Source organism: Pongo abelii, chromosome 18 (genome assembly GCF_028885655.2).
Source record: "Pongo abelii isolate AG06213 chromosome 18, NHGRI_mPonAbe1-v2.0_pri, whole genome shotgun sequence".
Taxonomy (NCBI): Eukaryota; Metazoa; Chordata; class Mammalia; order Primates; family Hominidae; genus Pongo; species Pongo abelii.
In genome coordinates this window covers 36,534,034-36,553,160 of record NC_072003.2, presented here as the reverse complement: position 1 = coordinate 36,553,160, position 19,127 = coordinate 36,534,034, and positions in this window count along the sequence as shown.

The window sequence follows — 19,127 nt, the reverse complement described above, 5'->3', positions numbered from 1 at the left end:
AGTCTGTCAGAATGCTTCTGTCTTGTTTTTGTGTGAAGATGTCCCGTTTCCAACGAATTACTGTAAGCGGTCCAAATTTCCACGAGCACATTCTACAAAAAAAGTGTTTCGAAACTTCTCTGTCAAAAGGAATGCTCAAATCTGTGAATTTAATGCACGCACGAGAAAGAAGTTTCAGAGAATGCTTCTGCCTAGTTTTTATGTGAAGATATTTCCTTTCCACCACAGGCCTCAAGGCGCTCCAACTGTCCACTCGCAGATTGTAGAAAAGGAGTGTTTCAAAACTGCACCATCAAAGGAAAGGTTGAGCTCTGTGAGCTGCATGCTCACATCACACAGAAGTTTGTGAGAATGCTTCTGTCTAGATTTTCTGCGACGGTGTCCCGTTTCCAACGAATTCCAAGAAGCGGTCCGAATATCCACTTGCAGATGCCATAAAAAGAGTCTTCCAAAACTTCCCTGTCAAAAGGAATGTTCAAATCTGTGAGGTGAATGCACACACCACAAAGAAGTTTCAGAGAATGCTTCTGTCTACTTGTTATGTGAAGATATTTCCTTTCGAAAACAGGCCTCCAATCGCTCCAAATGTCCACTTGCATATTCTAGAAAAAGGTGGTTTCAAAACTGCTCTACCAAAAGTAAGGTTCACATCTGTGAGTTGAGATCACACATCAGAAAGGAGTTTGTGGGAATGCTTCTGTCTCCTTTGTGTATGAGGATGTCTCCTTTCCATCAAATTGCTATAAGTGGTCCAAATATCCACATGGAGATTCTAGAAAAAGTGTGTTTCAAAACTGCTGTAACAACAGGAATGTTCAACCCTGAGAGTTGAAGGCACACATCACAAAGTGGTTTCTGAGAATGCTTCTTTCTAGGTTTTATGTGAAGACATTTCGTTTTCCACAGCAGGCCTCAGAGCTCTCCAAACGTCCAATTGCAGATTATACAAAAAGAGTGTTTCGTGGCTGCTGTAACCAAAGGAATGTTCCGCTATGTGAATTGAATGCAAACAACACAGAGTCGTTGCTGAGAACGCTTCTTCGTAGGTTATATGTGAAGATGTTACCTTTTCGACCACAGGCCTCATAGCTTTCCGAATGACCACTTGCATCTACTGCAAAAGGAGTGTTTCCAAACTAATCCAGTAAAAGACAGTTAAACTCTGTGAGTTGAATGCACACATCGCAGATAAGTTTGTGAGAAAGCTTTTCTCTAGTTTTTGTGAGAAGTTGTCCCGTTTCCAATGAATTCCTATAAACGGTCCAAGTTGCCACTTGCAGTTTCTACAAAAAGAGTGTTTCACAACTTCTCAGTCAAAAGGAATGTTCAACTCTGAGGGTGACTGCATGCACCACGAGGAAGTTTCAGAAAATGCATCTGTCTAGTTTTTTAGTGAAGATATTTCCTTTCCACCACAGGCCTAAAAGCACTCCAAATGTCCACTTGCAGATTCTAGAAAAAGAGTGTTTCAAAACTGCCTTATCAAAAGAAAGGTTCAGCTCTGTGAGCTGAATGCTCACGTCACAGAAGCATTTGTGAGAATGCTTCTGTCTAGTTTTTGTGTGAGGCTGTCCCGTTTCCAACGAATTCCTATAAGCGGTCCAAATATCCACTTGCAGATTCTATGAAAAGAGTGTTTCAAAACTTCTCTGTCAAAAGGAATGTTCAACTCTGTGAGCTGAATGCACACACCACAAAGAAGTTTCAGAGAATGCTTCTGTCTACTTGTTATGTGAAGATATTTCCTTTGCACCACAGGCCTCAAAGCGCTCCAAATGTCCACTTGCAGATTCTAGAAAATCAGTGTTTCAAAACTGCTCTAGCAAAAGAAGAGCTCAGCTCTTTGAGTTGAACGCACCCGTAACACAGAAGTTTGTGAAAATGCTTCTGACTAGTTTTTGTGTGAGGGTGTCCCGTTTCCAATGAATTCCTCTAAGCGGCCCAAATATCCACTTGCAGATTCTACAAAAAAGAGTGTTTCAAAACGGCTACATGCAAACGAAGGTTCAACTCTGTGAGTTGAATGCACAGATCACACAAAAGTTTGTCAGAGTGCTTGTCTATTTTTTGTGTGAAGGTGTCCGGTTTCCAAAGAATTCCTATAAGCCTTCCAAATTTCCACTTGCAGATTCTACAAAACAAGTGTTTCAAAACTTCTCTGTCAAAAGGAATGTTCAACTCTGTGAATTTAATGCACGCACCACAGAGAAGTTTCAGAGAATGCTTCTGTCTAGTTTTTATGTGAAGATATTTCTTTTCCACCACAGGCCTCAAGGCACGCCAAATGTCCACTTGCAGATTCTAGAAAAAGAGTGTTGCAAAACTGCTCTATCAAAAGAAAGGTTCAACTCTGTGAGCTGAATGCTCACATCACAGAGAAGTTTCTGAGAATGCTTCTGTCTAGTTTTTGGGTGAGGGTGTCCCGTTTCCAATGCATTCCTATGACAGGTCCAAATATCCACTTGCAGATACTAGTAAAAGAGTGTTTCAAAACTGCTACATTGAAAAAAAGGTTAAACTCTGTGCGTTGAATGCACATATCCCACAGAAGTCTGTCAGAATGCTTCTGTCTTGTTTTTGTGTGAAGATGTCCCGTTTCCAACGAATTACTGTAAGCGGTCCAAATTTCCACGAGCACATTCTACAAAAAAAGTGTTTCGAAACTTCTCTGTCAAAAGGAATGCTCAAATCTGTGAATTTAATGCACGCACGAGAAAGAAGTTTCAGAGAATGCTTCTGCCTAGTTTTTATGTGAAGATATTTCCTTTCCACCACAGGCCTCAAGGCGCTCCAACTGTCCACTCGCAGATTGTAGAAAAGGAGTGTTTCAAAACTGCACCATCAAAGGAAAGGTTGAGCTCTGTGAGCTGCATGCTCACATCACACAGAAGTTTGTGAGAATGCTTCTGTCTAGATTTTCTGCGACGGTGTCCCGTTTCCAACGAATTCCAAGAAGCGGTCCGAATATCCACTTGCAGATGCCATAAAAAGAGTCTTCCAAAACTTCCCTGTCAAAAGGAATGTTCAAATCTGTGAGGTGAATGCACACACCACAAAGAAGTTTCAGAGAATGCTTCTGTCTACTTGTTATGTGAAGATATTTCCTTTCGAAAACAGGCCTCCAATCGCTCCAAATGTCCACTTGCATATTCTAGAAAAAGGTGGTTTCAAAACTGCTCTACCAAAAGTAAGGTTCACATCTGTGAGTTGAGATCACACATCAGAAAGGAGTTTGTGGGAATGCTTCTGTCTCCTTTGTGTATGAGGATGTCTCGTTTCCATCAAATTGCTATAAGTGGTCCAAATATCCACATGGAGATTCTAGAAAAAGTGTGTTTCAAAACTGCTGTAACAAAAGGAATGTTCAACCCTGAGAGTTGAAGGCACACATCACAAAGTGGTTTCTGAGAATGCTTCTTTCTAGGTTTTATGTGAAGACATTTCGTTTTCCACAGCAGGCCTCAGAGCTCTCCAAACGTCCAATTGCAGATTATACAAAAAGAGTGTTTCGTGGCTGCTGTAACCAAAGGAATGTTCCGCTATGTGAATTGAATGCAAACAACACAGAGTCGTTGCTGAGAACGCTTCTTTCTAGGTTATATGTGAAGATGTTACCTTTTCGACCACAGGCCTCATAGCTTTCCGAATGACCACTTGCATCTACTGCAAAAGGAGTGTTTCCAAACTAATCCAGTAAAAGACAGTTAAACTCTGTGAGTTGAATGCACACATCGCAGATAAGTTTGTGAGAAAGCTTTTCTCTAGTTTTTGTGAGAAGTTGTCCCGTTTCCAATGAATTCCTATAAACGGTCCAAGTTGCCACTTGCAGTTTCTACAAAAAGAGTGTTTCACAACTTCTCAGTCAAAAGGAATGTTCAACTCTGAGGGTGACTGCATGCACCACGAGGAAGTTTCAGAAAATGCATCTGTCTAGTTTTTTAGTGAAGATATTTCCTTTCCACCACAGGCCTAAAAGCACTCCAAATGTCCACTTGCAGATTCTAGAAAAAGAGTGTTTCAAAACTGCCTTATCAAAAGAAAGGTTCAGCTCTGTGAGCTGAATGCTCACGTCACAGAAGCATTTGTGAGAATGCTTCTGTCTAGTTTTTGTGTGAGGCTGTCCCGTTTCCAACGAATTCCTATAAGCGGTCCAAATATCCACTTGCAGATTCTATGAAAAGAGTGTTTCAAAACTTCTCTGTCAAAAGGAATGTTCAACTCTGTGAGCTGAATGCACACACCACAAAGAAGTTTCAGAGAATGCTTCTGTCTACTTGTTATGTGAAGATATTTCCTTTGCACCACAGGCCTCAAAGCGCTCCAAATGTCCACTTGCAGATTCTAGAAAATCAGTGTTTCAAAACTGCTCTAGCAAAAGAAGAGCTCAGCTCTTTGAGTTGAACGCACCCGTAACACAGAAGTTTGTGAAAATGCTTCTGACTAGTTTTTGTGTGAGGGTGTCCCGTTTCCAATGAATTCCTCTAAGCGGCCCAAATATCCACTTGCAGATTCTACAAAAAAGAGTGTTTCAAAACGGCTACATGCAAACGAAGGTTCAACTCTGTGAGTTGAATGCACAGATCACACAAAAGTTTGTCAGAGTGCTTGTCTATTTTTTGTGTGAAGGTGTCCGGTTTCCAAAGAATTCCTATAAGCCTTCCAAATTTCCACTTGCAGATTCTACAAAACAAGTGTTTCAAAACTTCTCTGTCAAAAGGAATGTTCAACTCTGTGAATTTAATGCACGCACCACAGAGAAGTTTCAGAGAATGCTTCTGTCTAGTTTTTATGTGAAGATATTTCTTTTCCACCACAGGCCTCAAGGCACGCCAAATGTCCACTTGCAGATTCTAGAAAAAGAGTGTTGCAAAACTGCTCTATCAAAAGAAAGGTTCAACTCTGTGAGCTGAATGCTCACATCACAGAGAAGTTTCTGAGAATGCTTCTGTCTAGTTTTTGGGTGAGGGTGTCCCGTTTCCAATGCATTCCTATGACAGGTCCAAATATCCAATTGCAGATACTAGTAAAAGAGTGTTTCAAAACTGCTACATTGAAAAAAAGGTTAAACTCTGTGCGTTGAATGCACATATCCCACAGAAGTCTGTCAGAATGCTTCTGTCTTGTTTTTGTGTGAAGATGTCCCGTTTCCAACGAATTACTGTAAGCGGTCCAAATTTCCACGAGCACATTCTACAAAAAAAGTGTTTCGAAACTTCTCTGTCAAAAGGAATGCTCAAATCTGTGAATTTAATGCACGCACGAGAAAGAAGTTTCAGAGAATGCTTCTGCCTAGTTTTTATGTGAAGATATTTCCTTTCCACCACAGGCCTCAAGGCGCTCCAACTGTCCACTCGCAGATTGTAGAAAAGGAGTGTTTCAAAACTGCACCATCAAAGGAAAGGTTGAGCTCTGTGAGCTGCATGCTCACATCACACAGAAGTTTGTGAGAATGCTTCTGTCTAGATTTTCTGCGACGGTGTCCCGTTTCCAACGAATTCCAAGAAGCGGTCCGAATATCCACTTGCAGATGCCATAAAAAGAGTCTTCCAAAACTTCCCTGTCAAAAGGAATGTTCAAATCTGTGAGGTGAATGCACACACCACAAAGAAGTTTCAGAGAATGCTTCTGTCTACTTGTTATGTGAAGATATTTCCTTTCGAAAACAGGCCTCCAATCGCTCCAAATGTCCACTTGCATATTCTAGAAAAAGGTGGTTTCAAAACTGCTCTACCAAAAGTAAGGTTCACATCTGTGAGTTGAGATCACACATCAGAAAGGAGTTTGTGGGAATGCTTCTGTCTCCTTTGTGTATGAGGATGTCTCGTTTCCATCAAATTGCTATAAGTGGTCCAAATATCCACATGGAGATTCTAGAAAAAGTGTGTTTCAAAACTGCTGTAACAACAGGAATGTTCAACCCTGAGAGTTGAAGGCACACATCACAAAGTGGTTTCTGAGAATGCTTCTTTCTAGGTTTTATGTGAAGACATTTCGTTTTCCACAGCAGGCCTCAGAGCTCTCCAAATGTCCAATTGCAGATTATACAAAAAGAGTGTTTCGTGGCTGCTGTAACCAAAGGAATGTTCCGCTATGTGAATTGAATGCAAACAACACAGAGTCGTTGCTGAGAACGCTTCTTCCTAGGTTATATGTGAAGATGTTACCTTTTCGACCACAGGCCTCATAGCTTTCCGAATGACCACTTGCATCTACTGCAAAAGGAGTGTTTCCAAACTAATCCAGTAAAAGACAGTTAAACTCTGTGAGTTGAATGCACACATCGCAGATAAGTTTGTGGGAAAGCTTTTCTCTAGTTTTTGTGAGAAGTTGTCCCGTTTCCAATGAATTCCTATAAACGGTCCAAGTTGCCACTTGCAGTTTCTACAAAGAGAGTGTTTCACAACTTCTCAGTCAAAAGGAATGTTCAACTCTGAGGGTGACTGCATGCACCACGAGGAAGTTTCAGAAAATGCATCTGTCTAGTTTTTTAGTGAAGATATTTCCTTTCCACCACAGGCCTAAAAGCGCTCCAAATGTCCACTTGCAGATTCTAGAAAAAGAGTGTTTCAAAACTGCCTTATCAAAAGAAAGGTTCAGCTCTGTGAGCTGAATGCTCACGTCACAGAAGCATTTGTGAGAATGCTTCTGTCTAGTTTTTGTGTGAGGCTGTCCCGTTTCCAACGAATTCCTATAAGCGGTCCAAATATCCACTTGCAGATTCTATGAAAAGAGTGTTTCAAAACTTCTCTGTCAAAAGGAATGTTCAACTCTGTGAGCTGAATGCACACACCACAAAGAAGTTTCAGAGAATGCTTCTGTCTACTTGTTATGTGAAGATATTTCCTTTGCACCACAGGCCTCAAAGCGCTCCAAATGTCCACTTGCAGATTCTAGAAAATCAGTGTTTCAAAACTGCTCTAGCAAAAGAAGAGCTCAGCTCTTTGAGTTGAACGCACCCGTAACACAGAAGTTTGTGAAAATGCTTCTGACTAGTTTTTGTGTGAGGGTGTCCCGTTTCCAATGAATTCCTCTAAGCGGCCCAAATATCCACTTGCAGATTCTACAAAAAAGAGTGTTTCAAAACGGCTACATGCAAACGAAGGTTCAACTCTGTGAGTTGAATGCACAGATCACACAAAAGTTTGTCAGAGTGCTTGTCTATTTTTTGTGTGAAGGTGTCCGGTTTCCAACGAATTCCTATAAGCCTTCCAAATTTCCACTTGCAGATTCTACAAAACAAGTGTTTCAAAACTTCTCTGTCAAAAGGAATGTTCAACTCTGTGAATTTAATGCACGCACCACAGAGAAGTTTCAGAGAATGCTTCTGTCTAGTTTTTATGTGAAGATATTTCTTTTCCACCACAGGCCTCAAGGCACGCCAAATGTCCACTTGCAGATTCTAGAAAAAGAGTGTTGCAAAACTGCTCTATCAAAAGAAAGGTTCAACTCTGTGAGCTGAATGCTCACATCACAGAGAAGTTTCTGAGAATGCTTCTGTCTAGTTTTTGGGTGAGGGTGTCCCGTTTCCAATGCATTCCTATGACAGGTCCAAATATCCACTTGCAGATACTAGTAAAAGAGTGTTTCAAAACTGCTACATTGAAAAAAAGGTTAAACTCTGTGCGTTGAATGCACATATCCCACAGAAGTCTGTCAGAATGCTTCTGTCTTGTTTTTGTGTGAAGATGTCCCGTTTCCAACGAATTACTGTAAGCGGTCCAAATTTCCACGAGCACATTCTACAAAAAAAGTGTTTCAAAACTTCTCTGTCAAAAGGAATGCTCAAATCTGTGAATTTAATGCACGCACGAGAAAGAAGTTTCAGAGAATGCTTCTGCCTAGTTTTTATGTGAAGATATTTCCTTTCCACCACAGGCCTCAAGGCGCTCCAACTGTCCACTCGCAGATTGTAGAAAAGGAGTGTTTCAAAACTGCACCATCAAAGGAAAGGTTGAGCTCTGTGAGCTGCATGCTCACATCACACAGAAGTTTGTGAGAATGCTTCTGTCTAGATTTTCTGCGACGGTGTCCCGTTTCCAACGAATTCCAAGAAGCGGTCCGAATATCCACTTGCAGATGCCATAAAAAGAGTCTTTCAAAACTTCCCTGTCAAAAGGAATGTTCAAATCTGTGAGGTGAATGCACACACCACAAAGAAGTTTCAGAGAATGCTTCTGTCTACTTGTTATGTGAAGATATTTCCTTTCGAAAACAGGCCTCCAATCGCTCCAAATGTCCACTTGCATATTCTAGAAAAAGGTGGTTTCAAAACTGCTCTACCAAAAGTAAGGTTCACATCTGTGAGTTGAGATCACACATCAGAAAGGAGTTTGTGGGAATGCTTCTGTCTCCTTTGTGTATGAGGATGTCTCGTTTCCATCAAATTGCTATAAGTGGTCCAAATATCCACATGGAGATTCTAGAAAAAGTGTGTTTCAAAACTGCTGTAACAAAAGGAATGTTCAACCCTGAGAGTTGAAGGCACACATCACAAAGTGGTTTCTGAGAATGCTTCTTTCTAGGTTTTATGTGAAGACATTTCGTTTTCTACAGCAGGCCTCAGAGCTCTCCAAATGTCCAATTGCAGATTATACAAAAAGAGTGTTTCGTGGCTGCTGTAACCAAAGGAATGTTCCGCTATGTGAATTGAATGCAAACAACACAGAGTCGTTGCTGAGAACGCTTCTTTCTAGGTTATATGTGAAGATGTTACCTTTTCGACCACAGGCCTCATAGCTTTCCGAATGACCACTTGCATCTACTGCAAAAGGAGTGTTTCCAAACTAATCCAGTAAAAGACAGTTAAACTCTGTGAGTTGAATGCACACATCGCAGATAAGTTTGTGAGAAAGCTTTTCTCTAGTTTTTGTGAGAAGTTGTCCCGTTTCCAATGAATTCCTATAAACGGTCCAAGTTGCCACTTGCAGTTTCTACAAAAAGAGTGTTTCACAACTTCTCAGTCAAAAGGAATGTTCAACTCTGAGGGTGACTGCATGCACCACGAGGAAGTTTCAGAAAATGCATCTGTCTAGTTTTTTAGTGAAGATATTTCCTTTCCACCACAGGCCTAAAAGCGCTCCAAATGTCCACTTGCAGATTCTAGAAAAAGAGTGTTTCAAAACTGCCTTATCAAAAGAAAGGTTCAGCTCTGTGAGCTGAATGCTCACGTCACAGAAGCATTTGTGAGAATGCTTCTGTCTAGTTTTTGTGTGAGGCTGTCCCGTTTCCAACGAATTCCTATAAGCGGTCCAAATATCCACTTGCAGATTCTATGAAAAGAGTGTTTCAAAACTTCTCTGTCAAAAGGAATGTTCAACTCTGTGAGCTGAATGCACACACCACAAAGAAGTTTCAGAGAATGCTTCTGTCTACTTGTTATGTGAAGATATTTCCTTTGCACCACAGGCCTCAAAGCGCTCCAAATGTCCACTTGCAGATTCTAGAAAATCAGTGTTTCAAAACTGCTCTAGCAAAAGAAGAACTCAGCTCTTTGAGTTGAATGCACCCGTAACACAGAAGTTTGTGAAAATGCTTCTGACTAGTTTTTGTGTGAGGGTGTCCCGTTTCCAATGAATTCCTCTAAGCGGTCCAAATATCCACTTGCAGATTCTACAAAAAAGAGTGTTTCAAAACGGCTACATGCAAACGAAGGTTCAACTCTGTGAGTTGAATGCACAGATCACACAAAAGTTTGTCAGAGTGCTTGTCTATTGTTTGTGTGAAAGTGTCCGGTTTCCAACGAATTCCTAAAAGCCTTCCAAATTTCCACTTGCAGATTCTACAAAACAAGTGTTTCAAAACTTCTCTGTCAAAAGGAATGTTCAACTCTGTGAATTTAATGCACGCACCACAAAGAAGTTTCAGAGAATGCTTCTGTCTAGTTTTTATGTGAAGATATTTCTTTTCCACCACAGGCCTCAAGGCACGCCAAATGTCCACTTGCAGATTCTAGAAAAAGAGTGTTGCAAAACTGCTCTATCAAAAGAAAGGTTCAACTCTGTGAGCTGAATGCTCACATCACAGAGAAGTTTCTGAGAATGCTTCTGTCTAGTTTTTGGGTGAGGGTGTCCCGTTTCCAATGCATTCCTATGACAGGTCCAAATATCCACTTGCAGATACTAGTAAAAGAGTGTTTCAAAACTGCTACATTGAAAAAAAGGTTAAACTCTGTGAGTTGAATGCACATATCCCACAGAAGTCTGTCAGAATGCTTCTGTCTTGTTTTTGTGTGAAGATGTCCCGTTTCCAACGAATTACTGTAAGCGGTCCAAATTTCCACGAGCACATTCTACAAAAAAAGTGTTTCGAAACTTCTCTGTCAAAAGGAATGCTCAAATCTGTGAATTTAATGCACGCACGAGAAAGAAGTTTCAGAGAATGCTTCTGCCTAGTTTTTATGTGAAGATATTTCCTTTCCACCACAGGCCTCAAGGCGCTCCAAATGTCCACTCGCAGATTGTAGAAAAGGAGTGTTTCAAAACTGCACCATCAAAGGAAAGGTTGAGCTCTGTGAGCTGCATGCTCACATCACACAGAAGTTTGTGAGAATGCTTCTGTCTAGATTTTCTGCGACGGTGTCCCGTTTCCAACGAATTCCAAGAAGCGGTCCGAATATCCACTTGCAGATGCCATAAAAAGAGTCTTTCAAAACTTCCCTGTCAAAAGGAATGTTCAAATCTGTGAGGTGAATGCACACACCACAAAGAAGTTTCAGAGAATGCTTCTGTCTACTTGTTATGTGAAGATATTTCCTTTCGAAAGCAGGCCTCCAATCGCTCCAAATGTCCACTTGCATGTTCTAGAAAAAGGTGGTTTCAAAACTGCTCTACCAAAAGTAAGGTTCACATCTGTGAGTTGAGATCACACATCAGAAAGGAGTTTGTGGGAATGCTTCTGTCTCCTTTGTGTATGAGGATGTCTCGTTTCCATCAAATTGCTATAAGTGGTCCAAATATCCACATGGAGATTCTAGAAAAAGTGTGTTTCAAAACTGCTGTAACAAAAGGAATGTTCAATCCTGAGAGTTGAAGGCACACATCACAAAGTGGTTTCTGAGAATGCTTCTTTCTAGGTTTTATGTGAAGACATTTCGTTTTCCACAGCAGGCCTCAGAGCTCTCCAAATGTCCAATTGCAGATTATACAAAAAGAGTGTTTCGTGGCTGCTGTAACCAAAGGAATGTTCCGCTATGTGAATTGAATGCAAACAACACAGAGTCGTTGCTGAGAACGCTTCTTCCTAGGTTATATGTGAAGATGTTACCTTTTCGACCACAGGCCTCATAGCTTTCCGAATGACCACTTGCATCTACTGCAAAAGGAGTGTTTCCAAACTAATCCAGTAAAAGACAGTTAAACTCTGTGAGTTGAATGCACACATCGCAGATAAGTTTGTGGGAAAGCTTTTCTCTAGTTTTTGTGAGAAGTTGTCCCGTTTCCAATGAATTCCTATAAACGGTCCAAGTTGCCACTTGCAGTTTCTACAAAGAGAGTGTTTCACAACTTCTCAGTCAAAAGGAATGTTCAACTCTGAGGGTGACTGCATGCACCACGAGGAAGTTTCAGAAAATGCATCTGTCTAGTTTTTTAGTGAAGATATTTCCTTTCCACCACAGGCCTAAAAGCGCTCCAAATGTCCACTTGCAGATTCTAGAAAAAGAGTGTTTCAAAACTGCCTTATCAAAAGAAAGGTTCAGCTCTGTGAGCTGAATGCTCACGTCACAGAAGCATTTGTGAGAATGCTTCTGTCTAGTTTTTGTGTGAGGCTGTCCCGTTTCCAACGAATTCCTATAAGCGGTCCAAATATCCACTTGCAGATTCTATGAAAAGAGTGTTTCAAAACTTCTCTGTCAAAAGGAATGTTCAACTCTGTGAGCTGAATGCACACACCACAAAGAAGTTTCAGAGAATGCTTCTGTCTACTTGTTATGTGAAGATATTTCCTTTGCACCACAGGCCTCAAAGCGCTCCAAATGTCCACTTGCAGATTCTAGAAAATCAGTGTTTCAAAACTGCTCTAGCAAAAGAAGAGCTCAGCTCTTTGAGTTGAACGCACCCGTAACACAGAAGTTTGTGAAAATGCTTCTGACTAGTTTTTGTGTGAGGGTGTCCCGTTTCCAATGAATTCCTCTAAGCGGCCCAAATATCCACTTGCAGATTCTACAAAAAAGAGTGTTTCAAAACGGCTACATGCAAACGAAGGTTCAACTCTGTGAGTTGAATGCACAGATCACACAAAAGTTTGTCAGAGTGCTTGTCTATTTTTTGTGTGAAGGTGTCCGGTTTCCAAAGAATTCCTATAAGCCTTCCAAATTTCCACTTGCAGATTCTACAAAACAAGTGTTTCAAAACTTCTCTGTCAAAAGGAATGTTCAACTCTGTGAATTTAATGCACGCACCACAGAGAAGTTTCAGAGAATGCTTCTGTCTAGTTTTTATGTGAAGATATTTCTTTTCCACCACAGGCCTCAAGGCACGCCAAATGTCCACTTGCAGATTCTAGAAAAAGAGTGTTGCAAAACTGCTCTATCAAAAGAAAGGTTCAACTCTGTGAGCTGAATGCTCACATCACAGAGAAGTTTCTGAGAATGCTTCTGTCTAGTTTTTGGGTGAGGGTGTCCCGTTTCCAATGCATTCCTATGACAGGTCCAAATATCCAATTGCAGATACTAGTAAAAGAGTGTTTCAAAACTGCTACATTGAAAAAAAGGTTAAACTCTGTGCGTTGAATGCACATATCCCACAGAAGTCTGTCAGAATGCTTCTGTCTTGTTTTTGTGTGAAGATGTCCCGTTTCCAACGAATTACTGTAAGCGGTCCAAATTTCCACGAGCACATTCTACAAAAAAAGTGTTTCGAAACTTCTCTGTCAAAAGGAATGCTCAAATCTGTGAATTTAATGCACGCACGAGAAAGAAGTTTCAGAGAATGCTTCTGCCTAGTTTTTATGTGAAGATATTTCCTTTCCACCACAGGCCTCAAGGCGCTCCAAATGTCCACTCGCAGATTGTAGAAAAGGAGTGTTTCAAAACTGCACCATCAAAGGAAAGGTTGAGCTCTGTGAGCTGCATGCTCACATCACACAGAAGTTTGTGAGAATGCTTCTGTCTAGATTTTCTGCGACGGTGTCCCGTTTCCAACGAATTCCAAGAAGCGGTCCGAATATCCACTTGCAGATGCCATAAAAAGAGTCTTTCAAAACTTCCCTGTCAAAAGGAATGTTCAAATCTGTGAGGTGAATGCACACACCACAAAGAAGTTTCAGAGAATGCTTCTGTCTACTTGTTATGTGAAGATATTTCCTTTCGAAAGCAGGCCTCCAATCGCTCCAAATGTCCACTTGCATGTTCTAGAAAAAGGTGGTTTCAAAACTGCTCTACCAAAAGTAAGGTTCACATCTGTGAGTTGAGATCACACATCAGAAAGGAGTTTGTGGGAATGCTTCTGTCTCCTTTGTGTATGAGGATGTCTCGTTTCCATCAAATTGCTATAAGTGGTCCAAATATCCACATGGAGATTCTAGAAAAAGTGTGTTTCAAAACTGCTGTAACAAAAGGAATGTTCAATCCTGAGAGTTGAAGGCACACATCACAAAGTGGTTTCTGAGAATGCTTCTTTCTAGGTTTTATGTGAAGACATTTCGTTTTCCACAGCAGGCCTCAGAGCTCTCCAAATGTCCAATTGCAGATTATACAAAAAGAGTGTTTCGTGGCTGCTGTAACCAAAGGAATGTTCCGCTATGTGAATTGAATGCAAACAACACAGAGTCGTTGCTGAGAACGCTTCTTCCTAGGTTATATGTGAAGATGTTACCTTTTCGACCACAGGCCTCATAGCTTTCCGAATGACCACTTGCATCTACTGCAAAAGGAGTGTTTCCAAACTAATCCAGTAAAAGACAGTTAAACTCTGTGAGTTGAATGCACACATCGCAGATAAGTTTGTGGGAAAGCTTTTCTCTAGTTTTTGTGAGAAGTTGTCCCGTTTCCAATGAATTCCTATAAACGGTCCAAGTTGCCACTTGCAGTTTCTACAAAGAGAGTGTTTCACAACTTCTCAGTCAAAAGGAATGTTCAACTCTGAGGGTGACTGCATGCACCACGAGGAAGTTTCAGAAAATGCATCTGTCTAGTTTTTTAGTGAAGATATTTCCTTTCCACCACAGGCCTAAAAGCGCTCCAAATGTCCACTTGCAGATTCTAGAAAAAGAGTGTTTCAAAACTGCCTTATCAAAAGAAAGGTTCAGCTCTGTGAGCTGAATGCTCACGTCACAGAAGCATTTGTGAGAATGCTTCTGTCTAGTTTTTGTGTGAGGCTGTCCCGTTTCCAACGAATTCCTATAAGCGGTCCAAATATCCACTTGCAGATTCTATGAAAAGAGTGTTTCAAAACTTCTCTGTCAAAAGGAATGTTCAACTCTGTGAGCTGAATGCACACACCACAAAGAAGTTTCAGAGAATGCTTCTGTCTACTTGTTATGTGAAGATATTTCCTTTGCACCACAGGCCTCAAAGCGCTCCAAATGTCCACTTGCAGATTCTAGAAAATCAGTGTTTCAAAACTGCTCTAGCAAAAGAAGAGCTCAGCTCTTTGAGTTGAATGCACCCGTAACACAGAAGTTTGTGAAAATGCTTCTGACTAGTTTTTGTGTGAGGGTGTCCCGTTTCCAATGAATTCCTCTAAGCGGCCCAAATATCCACTTGCAGATTCTACAAAAAAGAGTGTTTCAAAACGGCTACATGCAAACGAAGGTTCAACTCTGTGAGTTGAATGCACAGATCACACAAAAGTTTGTCAGAGTGCTTGTCTATTTTTTGTGTGAAGGTGTCCGGTTTCCAAAGAATTCCTATAAGCCTTCCAAATTTCCACTTGCAGATTCTACAAAACAAGTGTTTCAAAACTTCTCTGTCAAAAGGAATGTTCAACTCTGTGAATTTAATGCACGCACCACAGAGAAGTTTCAGAGAATGCTTCTGTCTAGTTTTTATGTGAAGATATTTCTTTTCCACCACAGGCCTCAAGGCACGCCAAATGTCCACTTGCAGATTCTAGAAAAAGAGTGTTGCAAAACTGCTCTATCAAAAGAAAGGTTCAACTCTGTGAGCTGAATGCTCACATCACAGAGAAGTTTCTGAGAATGCTTCTGTCTAGTTTTTGGGTGAGGGTGTCCCGTTTCCAATGCATTCCTATGACAGGTCCAAATATCCAATTGCAGATACTAGTAAAAGAGTGTTTCAAAACTGCTACATTGAAAAAAAGGTTAAACTCTGTGCGTTGAATGCACATATCCCACAGAAGTCTGTCAGAATGCTTCTGTCTTGTTTTTGTGTGAAGATGTCCCGTTTCCAACGAATTACTGTAAGCGGTCCAAATTTCCACGAGCACATTCTACAAAAAAAGTGTTTCGAAACTTCTCTGTCAAAAGGAATGCTCAAATCTGTGAATTTAATGCACGCACGAGAAAGAAGTTTCAGAGAATGCTTCTGCCTAGTTTTTATGTGAAGATATTTCCTTTCCACCACAGGCCTCAAGGCGCTCCAAATGTCCACTCGCAGATTGTAGAAAAGGAGTGTTTCAAAACTGCACCATCAAAGGAAAGGTTGAGCTCTGTGAGCTGCATGCTCACATCACACAGAAGTTTGTGAGAATGCTTCTGTCTAGATTTTCTGCGACGGTGTCCCGTTTCCAACGAATTCCAAGAAGCGGTCCGAATATCCACTTGCAGATGCCATAAAAAGAGTCTTTCAAAACTTCCCTGTCAAAAGGAATGTTCAAATCTGTGAGGTGAATGCACACACCACAAAGAAGTTTCAGAGAATGCTTCTGTCTACTTGTTATGTGAAGATATTTCCTTTCGAAAGCAGGCCTCCAATCGCTCCAAATGTCCACTTGCATGTTCTAGAAAAAGGTGGTTTCAAAACTGCTCTACCAAAAGTAAGGTTCACATCTGTGAGTTGAGATCACACATCAGAAAGGAGTTTGTGGGAATGCTTCTGTCTCCTTTGTGTATGAGGATGTCTCGTTTCCATCAAATTGCTATAAGTGGTCCAAATATCCACATGGAGATTCTAGAAAAAGTGTGTTTCAAAACTGCTGTAACAAAAGGAATGTTCAATCCTGAGAGTTGAAGGCACACATCACAAAGTGGTTTCTGAGAATGCTTCTTTCTAGGTTTTATGTGAAGACATTTCGTTTTCCACAGCAGGCCTCAGAGCTCTCCAAATGTCCAATTGCAGATTATACAAAAAGAGTGTTTCGTGGCTGCTGTAACCAAAGGAATGTTCCGCTATGTGAATTGAATGCAAACAACACAGAGTCGTTGCTGAGAACGCTTCTTCCTAGGTTATATGTGAAGATGTTACCTTTTCGACCACAGGCCTCATAGCTTTCCGAATGACCACTTGCATCTACTGCAAAAGGAGTGTTTCCAAACTAATCCAGTAAAAGACAGTTAAACTCTGTGAGTTGAATGCACACATCACAGATAAGTTTGTGGGAAAGCTTTTCTCTAGTTTTTGTGAGAAGTTGTCCCGTTTCCAATGAATTCCTATAAACGGTCCAAGTTGCCACTTGCAGTTTCTACAAAGAGAGTGTTTCACAACTTCTCAGTCAAAAGGAATGTTCAACTCTGAGGGTGACTGCATGCACCACGAGGAAGTTTCAGAAAATGCATCTGTCTAGTTTTTTAGTGAAGATATTTCCTTTCCACCACAGGCCTAAAAGCGCTCCAAATGTCCACTTGCAGATTCTAGAAAAAGAGTGTTTCAAAACTGCCTTATCAAAAGAAAGGTTCAGCTCTGTGAGCTGAATGCTCACGTCACAGAAGCATTTGTGAGAATGCTTCTGTCTAGTTTTTGTGTGAGGCTGTCCCGTTTCCAACGAATTCCTATAAGCGGTCCAAATATCCACTTGCAGATTCTATGAAAAGAGTGTTTCAAAACTTCTCTGTCAAAAGGAATGTTCAACTCTGTGAGCTGAATGCACACACCACAAAGAAGTTTCAGAGAATGCTTCTGTCTACTTGTTATGTGAAGATATTTCCTTTGCACCACAGGCCTCAAAGCGCTCCAAATGTCCACTTGCAGATTCTAGAAAATCAGTGTTTCAAAACTGCTCTAGCAAAAGAAGAGCTCAGCTCTTTGAGTTGAACGCACCCGTAACACAGAAGTTTGTGAAAATGCTTCTGACTAGTTTTTGTGTGAGGGTGTCCCGTTTCCAATGAATTCCTCTAAGCGGCCCAAATATCCACTTGCAGATTCTACAAAAAAGAGTGTTTCAAAACGGCTACATGCAAACGAAGGTTCAACTCTGTGAGTTGAATGCACAGATCACACAAAAGTTTGTCAGAGTGCTTGTCTATTTTTTGTGTGAAGGTGTCCGGTTTCCAAAGAATTCCTATAAGCCTTCCAAATTTCCACTTGCAGATTCTACAAAACAAGTGTTTCAAAACTTCTCTGTCAAAAGGAATGTTCAACTCTGTGAATTTAATGCACGCACCACAGAGAAGTTTCAGAGAATGCTTCTGTCTAGTTTTTATGTGAAGATATTTCTTTTCCACCACAGGCCTCAAGGCACGCCAAATGTCCACTTGCAGATTCTAGAAAAAGAGTGTTGCAAAACTGCTCTATCAAAAGAAAGGTTCAACTCTGTGAGCTGAATGCTCACATCACAGAGAAGTTTCTGAGAATGCTTCTGTCTAGTTTTTGGGTGAGGGTGTCCCGTTTCCAATGCATTCCTATGACAGGTCCAAATATCCAATTGCAGATACTAGTAAAAGAGTGTTTCAAAACTGCTACATTGAAAAAAAGGTTAAACTCTGTGCGTTGAATGCACATATCCCACAGAAGTCTGTCAGAATGCTTCTGTCTTGTTTTTGTGTGAAGATGTCCCGTTTCCAACGAATTACTGTAAGCGGTCCAAATTTCCACGAGCACATTCTACAAAAAAAGTGTTTCGAAACTTCTCTGTCAAAAGGAATGCTCAAATCTGTGAATTTAATGCACGCACGAGAAAGAAGTTTCAGAGAATGCTTCTGCCTAGTTTTTATGTGAAGATATTTCCTTTCCACCACAGGCCTCAAGGCGCTCCAAATGTCCACTCGCAGATTGTAGAAAAGGAGTGTTTCAAAACTGCACCATCAAAGGAAAGGTTGAGCTCTGTGAGCTGCATGCTCACATCACACAGAAGTTTGTGAGAATGCTTCTGTCTAGATTTTCTGCGACGGTGTCCCGTTTCCAACGAATTCCAAGAAGCGGTCCGAATATCCACTTGCAGATGCCATAAAAAGAGTCTTTCAAAACTTCCCTGTCAAAAGGAATGTTCAAATCTGTGAGGTGAATGCACACACCACAAAGAAGTTTCAGAGAATGCTTCTGTCTACTTGTTATGTGAAGATATTTCCTTTCGAAAGCAGGCCTCCAATCGCTCCAAATGTCCACTTGCATGTTCTAGAAAAAGGTGGTTTCAAAACTGCTCTACCAAAAGTAAGGTTCACATCTGTGAGTTGAGATCACACATCAGAAAGGAGTTTGTGGGAATGCTTCTGTCTCCTTTGTGTATGAGGATGTCTCGTTTCCATCAAATTGCTATGAGTGGTCCAAATATCCACATGGAGATTCTAGAAAAAGTGTGTTTCAAAACTGCTGTAACAAAAGGAATGTTCAATCCTGAGAGTTGAAGGCACACATCACAAAGTGGTTTCTGAGAATGCTTCTTTCTAGGTTTTATGTGAAGACATTTCGTTTTCCACAGCAGGCCTCAGAGCTCTCCAAATGTCCAATTGCAGATTATACAAAAAGAGTGTTTCGTGGCTGCTGTAACCAAAGGAATGTTCCGCTATGTGAATTGAATGCAAACAACACAGAGTCGTTGCTGAGAACGCTTCTTCCTAGGTTATATGTGAAGATGTTACCTTTTCGACCACAGGCCTCATAGCTTTCCGAATGACCACTTGCATCTACTGCAAAAGGAGTGTTTCCAAACTAATCCAGTAAAAGACAGTTAAACTCTGTGAGTTGAATGCACACATCGCAGATAAGTTTGTGGGAAAGCTTTTCTCTAGTTTTTGTGAGAAGTTGTCCCGTTTCCAATGAATTCCTATAAACGGTCCAAGTTGCCACTTGCAGTTTC